We start from the raw sequence: 19,814 nt of genomic DNA, 5'->3' as shown, positions 1-19,814 counted from the left end.
AGAAGGAGTGTCAGAGAGTGGCTTTTTTTTGAGTGGAAAAAATCATCCAATGACTTCTCCCACCTTGGGCGAGGCGAGAGGGAGTGTCAGACTCTTACTGACTAAAAACCACCCTGTTCCTTCTCCTGCTTTTCGAGCCGGAGCCCCGGTAAACCCGCTAGGTAGTCCGCAGCTCCGGATCAGGCATCAGCCCTACTGGGCTTCATCTGTGGTGGTCTGATGGCTCTTTGAGGCGCGCGCGGAACGCTACGCGTCGCACGCACGGGTCTGGTTCTGTTCGGGCGGTGAGCTACCCTTGCTCGCCGTCCGCAGGCCCGCACTGGACACTAATTATCCCAATAAGTGGATCGGGAGAGGCGGACCTGTACCGTGGCCAGCTAGAAGTTCAGACCTGACCCTATGGATTTTTATGTGTACGCCTCAAAGAGCCATCAGACCACCACAGATGGGGCCCAGTAGGGCTGATGCCTGATCCGGAGCTGCGGACTACCTAGCGGGTTTACCGGGGCTCCGGCTCGAAAAGCAGGAGAAGGAACAGGGTGGTTTTTAGTCAGTAAGAGTCTGACACTCCCTCTCGCCTCGCCCAAGGTGGGAGAAGTCATTGGATGATTTTCTCCACTCAAAAAAAAAGCCACTCCCTGACACTCCTTCTGAAGTGAAGTGAACCAGTTTGTTTTATTTTGTTATCTGACTCAAGTTAAATTTGAAGCTTAAATATCGATATTCTTATTACTACCTTGTAGTACTTCATCGATGTTTTGGCAAAGAATTCAAATTATTCCCTATCATGTTATACCTTATCAGAAAGCTGAAGAATTGTAGATATTTTAACGCACATTTGCAGAACAGTTGTCATAGACTTTTTTTAAATATCTTACAAAGAAAAACAACTTATCACAAATTTATTTACTTTTTTTAACATTCGATCGTCTGCTACGACTCAGTTGGTACAGTTATTTACAGTTTTAGTTTTCTAAATAATAAAGCAACTAATCTACTACACAAAAAAGCAAAAACAAAACAAAATTTAGCCACCAAAGACAAAACAAGGGAGAAATAGCCAAAAAAATGGGAAATTTTATCAAAAAAGTTAAAATGCCGATAATTTGAACACGGTTAAGTTTGGGATATGGGGTCCCATGGTCAAATCAGTCAGGAATGATGTAAACTATCACGTCTTAAAGGATTTAGGTCGACTTACCCTTTAACCCTGTATATTGATCAATCTTACCTTATTTAATTTACTTTATGCAACTTACTAGCCATAAAACTAGAACGAAAATTCGAATATCTCTAATGCTTAGGGTGCTTTTCCACCAGAGATATGCTGCATTGCTGTGGTTGCATTTGGCTTCAACCAATCATATACATTGGCACATATAACTTAGCACTAGTGGAAATGGACTCAGCTAAGTTGTTTTATATGGAAAGATGCGAGGTATGGATGCGTGCTGTGTATGTATGCTGTAGATGGCTTCCCTAATATCAATACATTACATACTCGACTCAGTGGAAACGGTCACATAGTTTCACAGCTTAACTATTACATCTTCGTAACATAGCTACATAGCACATCTCTGGTGGAAAAGCACCCAAACAATTACCAACCGACTGCTAACAGCCATCATCCCTACATTAATGGCAATAAATATTTAGTCGCGTTGCGGTGTAACTTGGAAGGAACGCAATAAACTGCCGACAGTGCCTACATTGCCTACAACCTGTAAACCGGGCTCTGGTTACACAACGTGTTTTATTTTATCGCTGTAAGGGTAAGGTGACAGTGGTTTGTGAGCGATCGATGAAGCGTTTTAAATTTTTTTACGTTTGATGGTCGATGTTGACGGTGGATGGAAAGGTCTCGATGAAATATAGCCCGTAGAGTTCAGTGTACCTGATTATTTTTAGTGCAGGTCGAGCCTTTTGTTTCAGTATGTTTTGTGACATTATTGTTTAGTAACTTAATTATTTCAAGCCAATTAACCTATATCTCATAAATAAAGAAATCTTAAGTGTGGCACAACCATCGGCACGAATGGGCCAGCTCGACCGGTGTGATCAGAGAAAATTGACGTGAAACAACACTTGCGTTGTATTTTGTTGTCCTAATTTTCCCAATCCCCGATTCCCCAACAACCCTTAAATTCCTAACACCGAAAATCAAATCAAAATCAGGTGATCCGTCTGCTCGTTTACCAGCTTCTATCATAAAAAATCTTTATAACCTCTTACTATTCTTCAGTTCCTCCGGCCCGCTATCAAAGGCACCATGTCTCATTCTGCGGTAGTTCATCTTATTTGATATCATAAGAGCGCGGGTAGAATTACCATGTTTTATATCGCTCCCTGCTAGCTGGTACCATGAAACGGGGTTTATTTTAACAACTATTATATTATTAATGTGCATAGACAAATCTGTTTAGTATGGTATGATGTTCTTAAGGAAGGATTTGGTTATGTTTCGGTTATTAAAGGTTCTTCTTTGGTGAAAGGCTTAAATTTAGGAAATTTCACGGGTCGGGCAAAGTATTGGTGCTATTTCAGGTTTCGATAATGTCTCAGCGCTTGAAAATTATAACGATACTTAACTTCTACTATAAAGGTGCATCAAATAATTTAATGACAAATAAAAATACTTTTTACACAAAACATAAGTTTAATGCCCTATGAGCACAATAACATCAAAAATCATTAAACATGCAAAAAACTTTAGATTCCCGTCACTCCGTCTGATAAAGGTCCAGCTTATTGTATAAATATTGTAGCGAAATAAGTCAATTAGGGACACTCTGTACACCTGCATACATTATTAACACGTTAACCGCCACGTCGGTCACTGATGACCGACGCTTGGCGGCAGATTTGCCTTCAAGTTTTCTTTCGGCAGTAATTGCTTTAACTGCAATTTTTATACTAGCATCTAATGGCATTATTTATAACCCTTGAAATAAAGATTGTTTAACTATTTTAGTGCAAGTACTATAGTCAATAGATTGACTGTACGGTTGGCGCGGTGGGTGTGCAACGTGTAGCGGGCTCGATTCCCGCACACATCAACTCTTTGTGTGATCCACAAATTGTTGTTTCGAGTCTGGGTGTCGTGTGTATGTGAACTTGTATGTTTGTAAACCCACCCACGGTACAGGAGGAAAGTAGGTGTACATTGTACAGCGGCATTACGTGACGTAATATGCACCTCTACCCCTTCGGGGATAAAAGGCGTGACGATGTAATGAAGAAAGATATCAAACTCTAACAACGATGTCACAGTAGGTACCAGTTACATCTGTTCGGGATCCATGCTCAGCAGTTCAAACATTGACACAGACCGGCACTCTAAGACGTCTTCAAGTTTTCTCATAAGGGCCCCAGCACGACCGTAGTGCTTTGTATTTGACTTGCTTTCCTATCTTTCTGTTATCCTTCTAAATGTTATTTTTAATTGGATATTTGTACGTGGTTTATTTACATCGTTGATGCTTTGACTGCCTCGTTGGCCGAGTGGTCCCAAGCGTGACCGCCGGTCAAGAGGATCCGGGTTCGATTTTCGGTATTTCGAAAATTTCTCAGTTGGACGGAGTCTGGAAATATGCCTGGTTTATGTCAACACAGGTTTGATTCCAAGCCGCTCGGCCAAAAGGTGATAATGATATTTTCTGAGTAAAATGACCATTCTCATCCCGGAGTTAGGAAGTTCGGCGGTGTTTCACCCGCACCTGACCGCTCTCCGGTCACCGTCCGTGTCGGTCTGCCGTCCTATCAGGTTTAGAGAGTAAAGGAACATAGATACACCTGTGTTTGCGCACAAACTTGTACTCTATAATATCTTCTTCGCAGTAGGCTAGTCTAGTTAGATAGACTGGCTACCATGATCGAAATCGATCGGGAGATTTACAATATTATAAAAACAGGCTTGTATCGTATTAATTAAGTAATATAACCATACATTCGGAAGCCAATAAAATTCAGTATAAAATAAACAATTTCAACGAAGATTTTTAAACTCTGTACAATTCAGTTATTATATTTTTCAATCAGTTAAAACCATTAAGAAATGAAAAACATACAAGCGTGCGTGGGCGAGCAAGATTTTTTTTTTGTTAAGAGATGAAAAATGGACGAACCTTCATTAATACTTTATTACACACGATTTTATTTTATTCTTTACCCTTTTTAAAATTATGGTCACTTAGTGTAAGAATGGGTAATGGTAGGCAGTTTTGTCAGTCGTATGGTTGCAAGTGCTAGCAAGTGGTCTCGGGTTAGATTTCCGGGTCAGGTAAAGAGTTGTCCGGAGCTGCAGACAGCCTAGCGGGTTACTAGGACTCCGGCTCGACAACCTGGAGTAGGACCGGGGTGTTTTTTAGTCAGTGAGAGTCTGACACTCCCTCTCGCCTCGCCCAAGGCGGGAGAAGCGACTGGAATGATTTTCCCCCTCAATAAAAAGGGAAAGAGTTGTATACAAGAAATGTAATATTTAAAAATCTTTATTCGAACATTATTAACTTTCGCACAAGCTTAAAAAGTATGGCCTAAAAAGTATTGTAAGTAAGATACTTTTATTCGTTAAATATACTCAAATACTTGAATATACTTAATACGCATCTCAAAAAACCTTGCTAATAGTGGCAATTTATCTATAAACAAAATTTCATGAAAATCTCTACAGCAGTTACTGCTAAAAACTACAAAAAATACCTCAAAATATATCTATGGGTACCACAGCACCTCAGAATAATTACGTATTAACAGCAATAAGAGCCTCTTCATTGCAATGTCTCAGTTTTGAAGTCCCAGACGCAATCTCCGTCTGGTTGCAATCTCGACGATTGAGTTACGTCGCGAGCCCACGGTTAGATTACCGCTAATAGCTTCCATCTAACGCCACCCTCTCATTAGGAATGCTGAAACAATCGTCGAAACGGATTGGTGGAAATTGAGGAGGTTTTTACTTTCTAAAATTGCTTAGACCATTTAAAAACGGTAAAGGAAAAACATCGTGAGGAAACCTGGGCTTATAATTTCTAATTATAAGTTTGAAATCGTCAACACGCATTGAGCAAACGTGGTGATTAATGCTTAAACCTTCACTGTACGAGAAGAGGCCTTTGGTCAGCAGTGGCTACTTAATAGACTGTTGATGTGCTGACATACACTTACATTCACCTTTTTATTTTAACAATTAATTAGAAAGATAGAACTTTGAACAAAATCGCGAAAGTTAATATACTAACGTATTCAAAGAACATAACATCAATATAACAAACCTAATTCACGGAATGGTCTTTCTTTTAAGAAAAAAATGTGTTGACTCCTTTAACATACTTGGCGGAACTAAAACAAAATAAAATTATACGAGTACTTCTCATCGTAATAAATATTCACATAAATCATTCAAATTATCTGTTCGTAAACTCCAGCCATACTCGTACTTTCCGAACTAACCGCGCTCGACTGGCTAAAGTAAACGTTATTACTTAAACAAAAAGTCCAAAATAACTTGCAACATTACCTGGGTAAACGGTTTCCTTACCAGTTTTTCTGAAATATGTTTATACTAACTTTTTGCGTGCAGCTTTGCCTGCGAATAATAAGCTGTGTACTCTCCTTAGAAATTACTGAAAAAAAAAAACAACATTTCGCCCAATTATTTCCAAAAATTTAAGAAAAAAGCTTTTAAGAAAACAGCTTCGAAATCGGTCCAGCCTTTCGCGAGATAATCAAAGACAAACATACATATAGACAGGTCATACTAAGCACCTCCTTCTTTGTTTAGACTCAGTTAAGTCAGTCGGCGGTATTTCCGAACCGAAACGACCTTCAAACCTTCAAGAAAAGAGTATACTCCTTTTTAAAAAGGCCGGCAACGTACGATGACTCCTCTGGTGTAGTGGGTGTCCATGGGCGGCGCTGGTCGCTTACCATCAGGTGACTCGTTTGCCTCCTATTCCATAAAAAAAGTAAAATATAATGTGTGGTTCCATTTATTACCTATAACTCAACGGGGCTGGCATGTTCTAAGTGAATAAAAAAGCCCTTAAAATAAAAGATTTAAAAAAATCTCAGTTAAAAAGGCAGGCATAATATAGGCAGCGGAACCTAACTAATAAACTAAAACACAATACCTTTACGTACAGATTACAGAACCCAAAAAACATATTTGAAGCTTCCCAACAAAATGAGGCATCTTCTTTTAAAAATTATGCTGAAAAATCTGTGTTGTAAAATTATATAAATATAAGCTACCCTTATTAGTAGAGCCTTGTCGAATGGCGGGTGTGAAATATACACGAAGTCTTATGATCAATTTTCAAAGTTATTAAAATTTTCATTACGCCGTATCGTATTAGCACATCACGCTTGTTTTTCCTGTGAGTGTAGGCAGATCTATTTAAAACACACCCACGTTACACGTGATGTTAGAATGGGGCCCATTGTTAGATTGAAAAGGAGGTAATTGGGTAACCTCACTCACACAATAAAACAGAACGCAAGCGTTGTTTCACGTCGTCGGTTTTCTGTGAGGCCGTGGTATTACTCCGGTCGAGCCGGCCCAGTTGTGGCATGGCTCTCCCGCACTTAAAATGAAGTACTTATGGTTATTTTCTCATAAGGATGAATCAGCGTAGTTATTCGACTAGTTAAATACTCCCATGGTTAGTAAAATATTTAACAAAAGACCACTATTCGACAATAACGTAGCACTTCTCCCGCACTTTAAAAGTTTAACAAAACGCATTCCATTATACCCAATATTTATTTCTTCAAAATCATTCTTCCAAAGCCATCCAAAGTCCATCCATATAAACCTTATTTTAATTCCCAACACATTATATAAAGGTCACAGTACATTATTAAATACGGACAGGGTTGTCACAGAGATTTAGGGTTGTCACTAATTGTATTAAATCCACACGGTCATTTAATGAAATCTGAAGGTTCGTTGAATAAAAAGGTCCGTGGAATCTTTGTTCCCTGGTCTCCGAGACCCCCGGGGTGTTTTGGACCCCAGTAGCTTATTTATTCGCGTGAAAAGGAAAGAGCTTAAATGTTACAAAAATTAACGCCTTAGGCCTTTTTTAATTGAGGTTTTTGACACTCGTTTGAGGGTTATGAATATGTTTTGCGAGGATCTCGATTCTGTTATGTGTTTGTGTTTATTCAAAAGGTTTGAAATGATATGATTTATGTGGAGTAACGTTTGTGTGCTTAACGTAATCGTAATTTTATATTGTTTATTTTTTATTGATTGATAAATATCGTTATAGGAAATGTGGGGATACGTTATTTGAATACGAAAAACTTAAAAATAAGTGAAACATATTTTATTCGAATTTCTTGTAAAATCTCACTACCGTTTCAGCGTTATAAACTGCCATAAGTAGACCTAAGTAATTTTAAGTGTGAGAGTCAATTTTTACATATTCGGTAACATAATATCCTATATTTTAAGTGTGGGAGAGCCATGCTTCGACACGACTGGGCCGGCACGACAACGCTTGCATTGTGTTTCGTTGAGTAAGTAAGATTACCGGAGGCCCAATTACCCCCTTCTCAATCTTCTGTTGGCGGCGATTGCTTACCATCAGGTGGATCTCGTCAGCTCGTTAACCATAAAAAAGTAACCTCATTTTGCAAAATGGTATTAGTCTTAAAAATACCTAGTGCTAGGTCTTTTACGAATACTAGGATTACGTGGCAGAGGTGTAAAAAGAAGACCCGTAAACTAACTTAATATAGGTAGTCTACTTTATAGTAAGCTTACAAAAATATTAGGACCACATCCGACTTAAGTTACTAATATCATAAAAAATATAGTAAAGTAGGATTATAGTTAGGAAAAAAGAAACATAATATTAGTAGTAGTTTTTATCAAAATAATAGAGCTTTAAACTTTATTAAAATGTTCATAATGTCTAAAATGGTAGATCAGGGTTGGGATAGAAGGTCCCATAGTCAAATTATGTCGTCCTTAACTAAACCATAATCCTGTGTAATTTAACAGCTGTACCCTAATTCTGGTCAGCGTTTAGCAATTGGATTGATCCTTGATCCCTATAACTGTATCCTGTGTCCTTATAACTGTCTGAAATAGAACTTACTTATGATGTCTGAATCAGGAATCAAATCTAGAATAATTCCTTGACAGTCCATAATTATTTTTATGGAACACGCCTTATTTATGGAAGACGAGCAGACGTGTCATGGACATTTGAATTTTAGGTGTCAGGAATTTAACGTTTGTTGGGCAAACCGCAAGCGTTGTTTCACGTCGGTTTTCGGTGAGGCCGTGGTATTACTCCGGTCGAGCCGGCCCATTTGTGCCGAAGCATGGCTCTCCCACACTTAAATCATGATATTCACATCTATTTCCACTCTAACATTACATCAACAAACAAATAAAATCTAGAATATTCTAGAATATCTCAAGCCATAACAATTTTTATTCGAATCGAATAAATTTTATTACAAAATACATATCAATGTGTTTCTGCTACATTGACCGCCGACAGCCGGGCGTCCGGTTTGCGGCGGCTATAACCGGATATTAGAACCGGATTTAACTGGATCTTTGCTTGCAATTGTAATAGTTACAAGTGCTATTTTGATATTTGATACTAGCGTAAAGTGTTATAAGAATTTTCTTGATGACACCACATAATATACTATAATAATTTTAGTAAAAACAGACACTCATCACATCAACAGCCTATAAGTCGCCACTGCTGACCAAAGGCCTCTTCTCACACGGAGAAGGTTTGAGCATTAATCACCACGCTTGCTCAATGCGGGTTGGGGGGTGGAAAGTACCAATGGTCACATTGGTACTTGTTGTTTTAATGGGTTTCCCACCCACACTGATGTCATTTTTTAGTGTAGGACGACGGTCAAGCCGTCGTAGGTGTCATAAATTACTTTTCGCGTCATCAAATCGGATGATGGTAACGTTAGTTCATAACGTGCCAAATGTAGGAGATAATAATTGATGATTTTAATGCAAATTTTCCTCACATGAAAAGGTCATTGAACGCATTTTCATAAAAATAAATCTTGTACTCGTCACAACATGGGACTGATGAACTGCTATAATATAATAGACAAAAATATTGTACTATCTATTCTTCTGAACGAATTACTCAATTCAATAATTAAATGATATATCTATATAAGATAACACTTTTATACGTCAATCTTTGAAATAACTCGATGAGGATTGACATCTCTTTTTATTTTCTCCAAAGAGGTTCTATAGGAATATAGTGGATTAAGTGAAAAATCTCGAAGATTTTAATTCGATTTCAGTTGCAATTCCTAACCTAAACCACGAAAACATATATCAAGATTTAATGGGTTCGATTCCCTTGTGAAAAACATATTATTCCTTACAACCGGTGACCTGAAAAGGCAGTACATACATTCATCAAGTGGGCTACGTTTCAATTGAAAAAGATCGTATCAAGGCTTCATATTTCAGAAAACGTGCAGTTCTGAATTTGTGTAGAAACACCATTTTTCAGTGTCGAAACTGTAATAGGTTAGGTTAACATGTGATGTAGGAGTTGTGATGACTAGATTTGGATTTTTAACACTTTTTTCAAATTGATAGATCGGTAAACCTAAAGAAATAAAATAATGAAAAACTTATTTACAGATATTTATATCTCAATTACCAATTTCCGCTTCTCCAACAACCCTTAAATTCCTAACCCCCAAAAAGCCGAAAACGCACTTGTAACGCTTCTGGTGATTCGAGTGTCCACGGGCGGCGGCGATTGCTTACCATCAGGTGATCAGTCTGCTCGTTTACCGGCTTATAACACAAAATATCAACAATATATTTATACCAAATCTGCACTTCTAAAATTAGAAAAGTATTTGCTGAAAGGGGTTGCTCTCCACTCAATTACAAAAGGCTTTAACACGAGTAATTATGACGTCATTGATTGATACATCTCCTTAACTAGGCTTTAGTTTAATTTGTATGACAAACAGCGTCTTCTTATAATTAGGAAAGATGAAAGAGCATTTTTGTTTATTAGGGGAAATGGCCGCCTTGAATGTTTACAAATAGTAAACATTCTAAATAGTATTTGTAAACATTCAGTGTCATACATTCATTGTCACCCCCCGTACCCCGGTTCGAGGTAAGACTTATTTAGTTTTTCGAAACTTATCGATAAAGACCCGGAATATTGTATGTAGATAATATTCAGACAAAATAGGTAACTACAAAAACATATTTCCTTTGATTTTACTAGAATGTTTCAGGTCAAACCCCGTCTGAGTATTCGCATTCTTTAGTTCATCGGGGCAGGTCTAACTTCTGCTAACATGTTTTTTACCCACGCATTTAGATGAACTGCCTCGTTGGTCGAATGGTCGGAAGTGCGACTGGGGAAAGCAAGGTGGCACTGGGTGCAGCGGGGTCTCGGGTTCGATTCCCAGGTCGGGCAAAGTATTGCTGGGTTTTTTAGTAGTATCTCGGAGTCTGGAATTGTGTCCAGTATATGGCAAAAGGCTCAACCCTTATTACATAAATGGGACTTATAACAGAAATGGTGAAAAGTTGGTGTACATTGTACGGCGTGATGTTATATTTAAATTAAATAATAAAGTACCTATATACGCAATTACATACACAACAACTTAAGCAAACAAACAACGCTGGGAATCGAACAAATTAATAGGAAATTCCCTGATAAACATGCAGCTCGTTTCTTCAGCTAAACTACTAGTTAAGTAGTTGACTTGTTAGCAAAGTTCAGTATAAGTCAGTCGTTCAGTCGTTCGTTCGTTCAGTAACTCGGTTGCACCTGTGCGTATAAATTTAAAAACCACTGAACTGGTAAACTGGTATGAAGTATAAACAACTCGATTGAACTATGAGAGGATAAAGGTTAGTAGACATTTTGAAGTTGAGTTTCATTAAAGGTGAAATTATCTTTTCAAGTTTTTGTTCGTCTTTATAAAAAATACCAAAATATAGACTATGATAACAGACTAGTGTAACTATCTCCTTCTGGAGCTGCGGACTACCTAACGGGTTTATCGGGGCTCCAGATCGAAGAGCAGGAGTAGTAACGAGGAGGTTTTTATTCAGTAATAGTCTGAAACTCCCTCTCGCCTCGCCCAGGGCGGGAGAATACATTGGATGACGTTCCTCCTTTTAAAAAAATGTGTATCTACTTAACGTAATTACGTTAACTTGTTAAGATTAATATTAAAGCTACAAATAAATTGAGTCACAGGACACAAAGTATACTTTGCGCGGTCCGCAATTCGAACCTAAGAAGCTTGTCAATCACACTCACAAAGAATTTTTGTTATAAAATACCTAACAAAAATTCACACTATCCTTCTTCAGTACCTACTATGGTATGACGAGATATTAAAAAACATATTTTGTTCTATTGTCATTGAATAAGTTTGTAATAAATAAAATACTGAACTTGTACCAACTCCTTAAAAGTACTTCACATAATTTATAGACCAATACCACGTACTGTGGCAGTTACTACTTATCTAGAAACTTACAAAGCTAATATGAGGGAATACGGAATCTAAAGTAGACACATTACACACGTGCATTAAGACATTTGTGACTTTGATAAATATAAAATGTCTCTCGGTAGTAAATTATGCTGTTTCCTTTAAGACTATTTAAATTTCATAGGATTTTGTTCATGTGGGTTTAGATTTAATGTACATTCAGTAATATACCTAACAGTTTGCAAATATTTGTTAGTTTACTTAAGTTGTATACTAATTTGATACCATATCTATGCTGCACTAATATCGAATTTATTTAAAATGTCAGACCGACATTAAAAACTGTGTGTGAAGTGAAGCAACGCCAGCTTTGTGTGTGTGAGGTTATCGGAGGCCCAATTCCTCCCTTCCCTATCTTCCCAATACAGATTCCCCAACAATCCTTCAATTCCTAACCCCCAAAAGGCCGGCAACGCACTTGTTACGCCTCTGGTGTTTCGTGTGTCCATGGGCGGCGACAATTGCTTACCATCAGGTGATTTGTCTACCTGTTAACTGCCTGTAATAAATCCTAAAATAAAATAAATTAATATCGATTATATATATCGTTACTGTCTCCAAAAGATTCATTTTAACCTCACAATTACTATTTGAACACCTGGCATAGATGCTCGGGCAGTTACACGTTACTTTTTCGTGACGAGCAAAACCACCAACAAATGCTAACAATATAAATCTGTACAGCATATTTGCTCATAGCATCTTTAACTCAGCAAACTACTCGTGTGCCATCCATTACTGTAGGAAGTAGGAACATTAAATTAAATATTGTATGCATGTTAGATGAAACTTCTTTTATAATCTCGCGGTAAAATTCTACGTAAGATAATGATATGAAAGAACGTCATCCTGTTTGAGTAAATAGCAATATAGTGCGTTATAAAAATAAATAACAAAATGAACATTAATGTTATTATTGAGGAAGAGTGCAATGGAACGTCGGTATTATTCGAAAGTGAGGATTTACACCTGATGTGAGGCAAGGGTTTTTTTGTGTAGTTGAATACTAATTTGACTGAATGTTAAAATTTTCTTTGCAAAATTATGTTATGTGTAGTTAGGTTACCGGAAGCCCAATTACCCCCTTCCCAATCTTTCCATTTCCGCGATTCCCCAACAACCCTTAAATTCCTAACTCCCAAAAGTTCTCTGGTATTTCGAGTGTCCATGGGCGGCAGCGATTGCTTACCATCAGGCGAGATAGAGGCCAAGGGCCTTCCTATTACTAATAAAAAAATATCTTCTCTGATTTAAAGAATAATTAAAACCTCGCACATGCATAAACAACCTTTTTGCACCGCGACTTTTATGTTCTTTTTTATCATAATTATTAATGTTTATTGTTTTTTTTAAATGGTGCAAATAAACTGTTTTTCTTTATTACTTTCTTTCTTTTTCATCTCGAAACAGAATTGCAACTAACAAAACAGTGAATGCTCCCATGCTCTCATCTCCACTTAATCCCGTAGTTAACTGAAATAGTTAAACTACTACCTTTCTAAGTAAAGTCCACTTTAACTGCATAAATTTAACCGTCTTAGCTAACTTTATTACTCTGTTGACAACGTTTTACTAGTGTTTAAACTCCACCTTTCTCGTTAACCGATGTTAAAATAAATGGTTTAGATCTTAGTGTTGTAGGGTTGTTTTTAGTCAGTAAGAGTTGACAATCTCTTTCGCCTCACCCAAGGCGAGTGAAGTCGTTGGATGACTTTCACCCTTAAAAAAGTTTTTATTGAGAATGGGAATTTTGGTGTTTATTTTTATACGCATGTAACACAGACATAATATTATGAAAAACATATGAATCATAGTCGAAACAATATAAATCTCTTGCGTCATAAAAATAAAACTCGTCACATATTTGTTTACATAAACATATTTCGATACAGTAGGTATAATCTTTGGTAAATGCTAACGTGATTAGAGTAAGCCCCTATCCATTAATATATCGGAACAAACACTTAACTTTAGAAAGGTGACCACTTAACTTTATACTAACTAAAGGTGAGTTCCATTAATATGACTCTTTCGTCTTGTTTGACCGGAATTGTCAGTCAGTCAGTTCATTGATTCGGTCATTAAGAGGTGACTTAGAGGGGATAACATAAATATGACACCATGTCTGACAATCCTGAGAAGTTTAGGCAGAGGTACACCTACTATGTACCAATCATTAACAAATACAAAGAGGAGATTTCATAACTAGATTTTCCTTTTCAACATAATGCGTGACACTTTATGGGTTGCGCGGGACATTACAAAACACGGCCACTCTATTTTCCAACATGCAGTGTTATGCTACAAACACGTTGCCAATTGTCCACATTTTAATGCGCCACTTTCTGAGCGCTTATAACCTATCTACACCTTTTTACTTATAATATCATTGGGCAAGGCCCATTTGTTTTATCACAGTCCACTATGGAATAGAAAAAAATATATTTCGTTGTACCCTTGTAACGCTTCTGGTGTTTCGGGTGCCCATGGACGGCGACGATTGCTTACCATCAGGTGATCCGTCTGCTTGTTTGCCGGCTTATACTATAAAAAAACATGATGCTGAATAATTAAGAATTAAAAAACGGTGACATTTACTTTTCTGCAAGTCATACATATTTTGAATCCCATAATCAAGTCCTACGCACTATCCCATTGACGGCGCCATTATATAGGATTTCGAAAATACATAAGTGGTGATAAGTGGCAATATCCACGCAATTATACGTACATTAAAGTTATCTAATGATATTAACATTAGGATTATATCCTTATCTGTCCATTAGGGCATATCCCTGGTTGTTATGTGGAAGGTAGGGCTTCAAGGTCGATAGCTAACCTGGACTATATGTAAAGGGGGATTTTAGACTCTATTACGAAATAATGAAGTTGAAAATCTATTGGTTATATAGGGTAGCTTGATGTGTTAGTATGAAAAGGTTATACTTATATAGTTCCTTGTTCGGCTTTTATTCATGAAAAAATATTAAGAGATTTTTGCTTTAGGAAATTAAATATTGCATCAAGTTCGTTCCGCCATCTCCTTCTGGACCAGCGACGTCCGTTGACGTTGACTGAGCTCCACTCAGTTAAGAATTTTGCCCACTACTCGTCCGACGGCAAACGTGACCAGCCCAGTTCCATTTTAAACTTGTGGCTTTCTGACCAACGTCTGCGATTTGACTTCAGGATGATCTTAGATTCTGACTAAAAACCACCCCGTTCCTACTCCTGTTTTTCGAGCCGGAGCCCCGGTAAACCCGCTAGGTAGTCCGCAGCTCCGGATCAGGCATCTGCCCTAGATTCAAGAACTTAAGACCTCATACCCCACTGTCATACTTCTAACCACTCAGCCAAAGATACAATATCTATCAATATATTCACATCACACAATAGTGACAATTTCTCCCTCTATCAAAATCTATGACATACATAATCATACAAACTATTTCTTTCGAGAAACGAACCTGTGACCCGTAGCTTAGCAACCAATGGGTTCATTGCTTAACCAGTCAGCAATTGACCCTTAAAAAGGGATATTTAAAAAGGTCAGATGGACACTTACATGTGAATGATACAGGAAGTGTTATTGTTATAGAATTACATAATTATATTTATAATATCACACCTGTTATTCTAGGAAGGGGTTGGTAGAACGCTTACAGTACATTATCGACTTTTCATTACTTCCTTTCCATTACATGTCTTTTTTTTTAATATAAACGTTGCTTCACACTAGGATTTTCTCCTGTGTCGTGGGTGCGTTTACAAACATACAAGTTCACATTACACATGACACCCAGATCCGAAACAACAATTTGTGGATCACACAAAGAGTTACTCCGTGCAGGAATCGAACCCGCTACACGTTACGCGTCAGTCGGTTGCATAGCCACCGCACCAACCGTGAAATTGTTCGTTTAATTATTCAATAGGTCTTATTACTAAGCACTAACTGTAATCGCCTACTCTCTTCGGCTTGCTAAATTATTCACATACAATAATTAATAGGAATCAATAGGTACTATAAATATATTTTTCTTATAACATACATTTATATGTATTTACTTATTATATTTATTATTTATTCAATTGATAGTTTTACTGCTTTAGGAGTAAACAATGATTTTTTGTGAGAAAATCGTGATATTTGGTTAAGAAAAGAATTATTTCCAATTCATTCAGCTCATTAACTTTATGCTATTAATAGAATAAAAATCCTGGTATCTGTGTGTATGTCTACTGTTGAATAAATGATTTTTCTTTCTTTCTTTCTATACTACAATTTCAGTACTACAAAACGTACTATAATTCCATGGTATGACGTCACAGAGTCCCATACAACACCCACGAAATTATCTCTAGCCATAGTTTATCAAATGTATCAGTAAAATAATCCGATATTATGATGGATAGACTAATGTATTGTTATCTTGAGTAAACATGGCGGATTATACGGACAGGTGACAGCAGTGGTTGCTAAAATATTTAAATATTTTGGTTTAATATAATAGTAATTAAAGACAACAAAATATATCTTACCTAATTTAGTAATTAAAAAGTTACCTAGCTCATTTAAATCACCAAATAATATCTATTAAACATAGCAAACATCCTCAAAATCGGTTCAGACGTTTAGGAGTCATGACAAAATTGTTTGTCACGCTTTACTCCTGAACAGCCTACTGGACTCAAATTCTTAGCTGAGTGTATTGACATTCAAACTTACATGCTTAAAAAATAACATTACCTAGTTAGTATTATGACAGACTGTCTCCAACTGCAAAATCTTCGATTCAAATAATGTAAGTTTTATTATATCCACTAGGAAATAGAATCATTAACTTTCTAGGAAAGACAGCTTAAGACATTTTATATTTGTCAAAGTCACAAACATCTACTTTAATACCTAGGTACTAAAGACCCGAAGCTGCGGACTACCAAACGGGTTTACCGGGGCTCCGACTCGAAAAGCAGGAGTAGGAACGGGGTTTTTTAAATCAATAATTTATATTTTTACTAATTGTAATCTTCAAACACAACACTATCTCCCATTAAAGCCGTGGCAGATACTTTTAAAGCTCCTAATATTTTCAACATAATAAAAATTTTGCAAACACTTTCCTACCTACCAGTACCTACAGTGGAGTATGGAAAAGAGTGTATTAAAAAATATGAAACTCCATTGAATGGGTGTGAGTGATATCAGTGGATAGGATCATCTGTCACGGTGTTCACCTCATAAATTGTAACCGTTGTATATTTATGTTCTATATCTACCAAACACATCGGATTTGAGAAGATATTTTGGAGCAAGTAATAAGAAATGTATGTATTGTTGTTTGTATTTACTGTTTTCAAATTTGTTTCTAGTTAAACAATTATTAAAAGATAAAAGTTTTAAGTTCAATTTGTACTGATATAATTAATTGAGTATTCGATTTAAAAAAATATTTGGTTTTGAAAATAACTAATGACACTAAATACCTATAACAAAATTAAGTATAATAACTGTAACTATACAATACTAGCAAACCCGGCGAACTTTGTTACCGCCGTGTCGCCACTAATAATAATTTTCCTTTTTTCCTGGCTTTGCTCTTGATTTTTTCCATAAACTAGATTTCTTTGCTATAAACCTTACGGAGCCCGTGATCTTTCCAACGAATGCAAAACCGTGAAAATCGGTTCGTGCGTTATGAAGTTATAGCGTCAGGAAGAAAAACCAGACTTATTTTTATATTATAGATAAAGTAGAAATAAGTAAATAAATATTAAAGTATACAATATAAAGACAATATGCTTATATGACAATATGCCTACGGCATTAAGCCCACCTATGTACACATTCATGTGCATGAAGAGTAAATAAATAAATAAATAAAATATGGCCATTTATTCCGTGTTCAATGGGTTGTACAATTAATTTGTGCACTTCTGTCTACCTCCTTGTGAAACAAAAGGCAGTAATAACTATGTTATTACACTTCAATCTATAAATTGTAGGCATAGTGAAGCAGTGCCTATCTTCTTCGAAACAAATTGATTTAATCCAAAGCTTGCCTGTAAGAGATTGCTTTTAGCGCACATTGTGCCAGTATTTTACCTATACTTACAAACAAAATCTACGCTATCCAGTTTTATAGCATACTCCTTGTAATATCGACAAGATTTTTAAAATATTTTTTTTTTATTAATAAATAAAGCTGTGAATTTATTAGGTATGCAATACTTATAACATATTTGTAGGCAAATATTCTTACACTTATATATATCTAGTAACATATTATTCCTGTTAGTCAAAAGGATAGGCAGAAGTATCGACAGTGTTTCTCAGTTGTGATTTCTTTAAAGACGTTTTTACTTTTAGCAAATTCTGATAAAGAATAAAACTTACGATAAAATTTCAAACTCTCTACTATATTTTTATATTACATATTATATTTATTTTTTTATATTAGTATTACAAATATAAAAAAAAAACTAAATCATAACCCGATACCATTATAGTTATAGTCAGCAATCATACTTCTATCCAGTACGTGAACGTCTAGAGTCTAGTGTGTATGTGAACTTGTATGTTTGTAAACGCACCCACGACACAGGAGAAAATCCTAATGTGGGGCAACGTGTTTAAATGTAAAATAACCTAGACCTCATAGAATAGTACATCATTAAGTCAGTCTCCCAGTTCATATCATATATTATATTGGGTACGCATTAATATACTTAGTCAGTCTAGCGATAACGAAGCAGGCCATTCATATGCATTAGTTTGATAACAACACAGTTGTAAGTGGGTGTAGGACACCTGCCCGACCTTTCCACGAAAGAAGGCGTAATGATTTGATTGTGTTGATTGTAGCGTGTGGTTTTGAATCTGATTCTTCTGGCATTTTCAGTGAATGAAAATGTTTCGATTTTTTGCTAATAGTGTAGGTACACTGATTCATTGTGATTGCCGAGAGTCTCAGGTTCGATTCCTAACATGCGTAATATTTTTTCAATATTAAGTTTTAAGAATGTGCAGTGAAATATGAAATCTAGAAATGTGCTCGGTATATAGTATTAGACTTACTACCCCTTAAGTGACACCTGGTGAAAAAAAAGGTGAGACATGACATAATCGGTGAAGAGCGGACGTTTCTATTGAACATAAAAATAACATAGAATTGTTATATCTTCCGATAAATTTGCCTGTCACATTACATACATCTAATTTACACCCACGTAAATAACACCAAATAGCTAATAAACTTCACCTTATATCGAAATATAAGAAACGTCTATGTAAAATAATACCAAGTTCAGCGTCTGGAGTTACTGAAATTGTAAGAAAATTGCATTTTTCAGCGAACAACGAACGATACTCGCGTATACTTTACACAAACATCAATTTTCATGTATCAATACAATTATGAAAATGTATGTCGGACGTCGGGTTATGTGTTAGTATATCATACTGTTTTGTATGAAACTCTTTTGTATGGTGGGAGTTTAGAGAGGGACGGAGGGACATTACCTTGGATATTATGATTATGATTCGTAAAACTGTCCTTACTATGAATCTTACTAAGACTACGGAGTTTAAAATCTTAAGTTTAAATACAAAATTTCAACTTTTATGCTTACACGAACTAAATTATTCGTAAATCTAGACTGAGACACGCTTTTATAAAAATTCAATCATGAACCAAAAAACCAGTGAAATCGTAAGGTCTGTAGCGTGCATTAAAAAGTTAATATTTAAACATTTTAACGAATACTTCCACTACTTCCAACTAATTACTTCACAAATATTCGTCATAGTATTGTCATTATGATCGTGATACATAATATACTTGACTTTAAAGGTATTCCAAGACTCTCATATCACTATTATTATTAATACGTAAAATACACACAATGCGACGACCCGATCCAAAATCTCGTAGTTGAAAACTTTTGCGTAAACAATAACTTCGTATAGGAAAATACAATAAACCTTTATCAAAATATTAACTACTTTAATACGCTAGGACTAAAAGTCTTACGAACTTATGTTTTCGAACACAAAGTGCTTTCAACGGACCGTAGTGGCCATTTTACCTTGACCCATGCACGAAATGGGATGTATACTAAGTACAAATACTCACTTTCAGTTACCTCACGCCTTTTATACTTCGAATTTTAAGGCACATTAAAATTTTATTGTGTTATCGACTCGTTGTCAGCTATTGGTCAAAATTAGTAACCGATTTTATTCAAAATCTCTAGATTTTTGA

General features: G+C 36.2%; 1 protein-coding gene across 2 annotated transcripts in view; it reads left to right on the top strand.

Moving 5' to 3' along the window:
• LOC118278153 (tachykinins) overlaps positions 1-19,814 on the top strand; it is an 83,762-nt gene that overhangs the window by 46,947 nt on the left and 17,001 nt on the right. Inside the window, exon 1 of one of the 2 annotated variants that reach the window (XM_050700256.1) lies at positions 16,759-16,878. The exons of the other annotated variant lie outside the window; for it this stretch is intronic. The gene's annotated coding sequence lies outside the window, so the exon portion shown is untranslated. Of the gene's footprint in view, positions 1-16,758; positions 16,879-19,814 lie in introns of those variants that run through there. 2 annotated transcript variants of the gene reach the window in all.

Source organism: Spodoptera frugiperda, chromosome 18, assembly GCF_023101765.2.
Source record: "Spodoptera frugiperda isolate SF20-4 chromosome 18, AGI-APGP_CSIRO_Sfru_2.0, whole genome shotgun sequence".
Classification (NCBI taxonomy): Eukaryota; Metazoa; Arthropoda; class Insecta; order Lepidoptera; family Noctuidae; genus Spodoptera; species Spodoptera frugiperda.
Note: the sequence above shows the minus strand (reverse complement) of the source record. Positions and strands in the feature narration are given on the sequence as shown.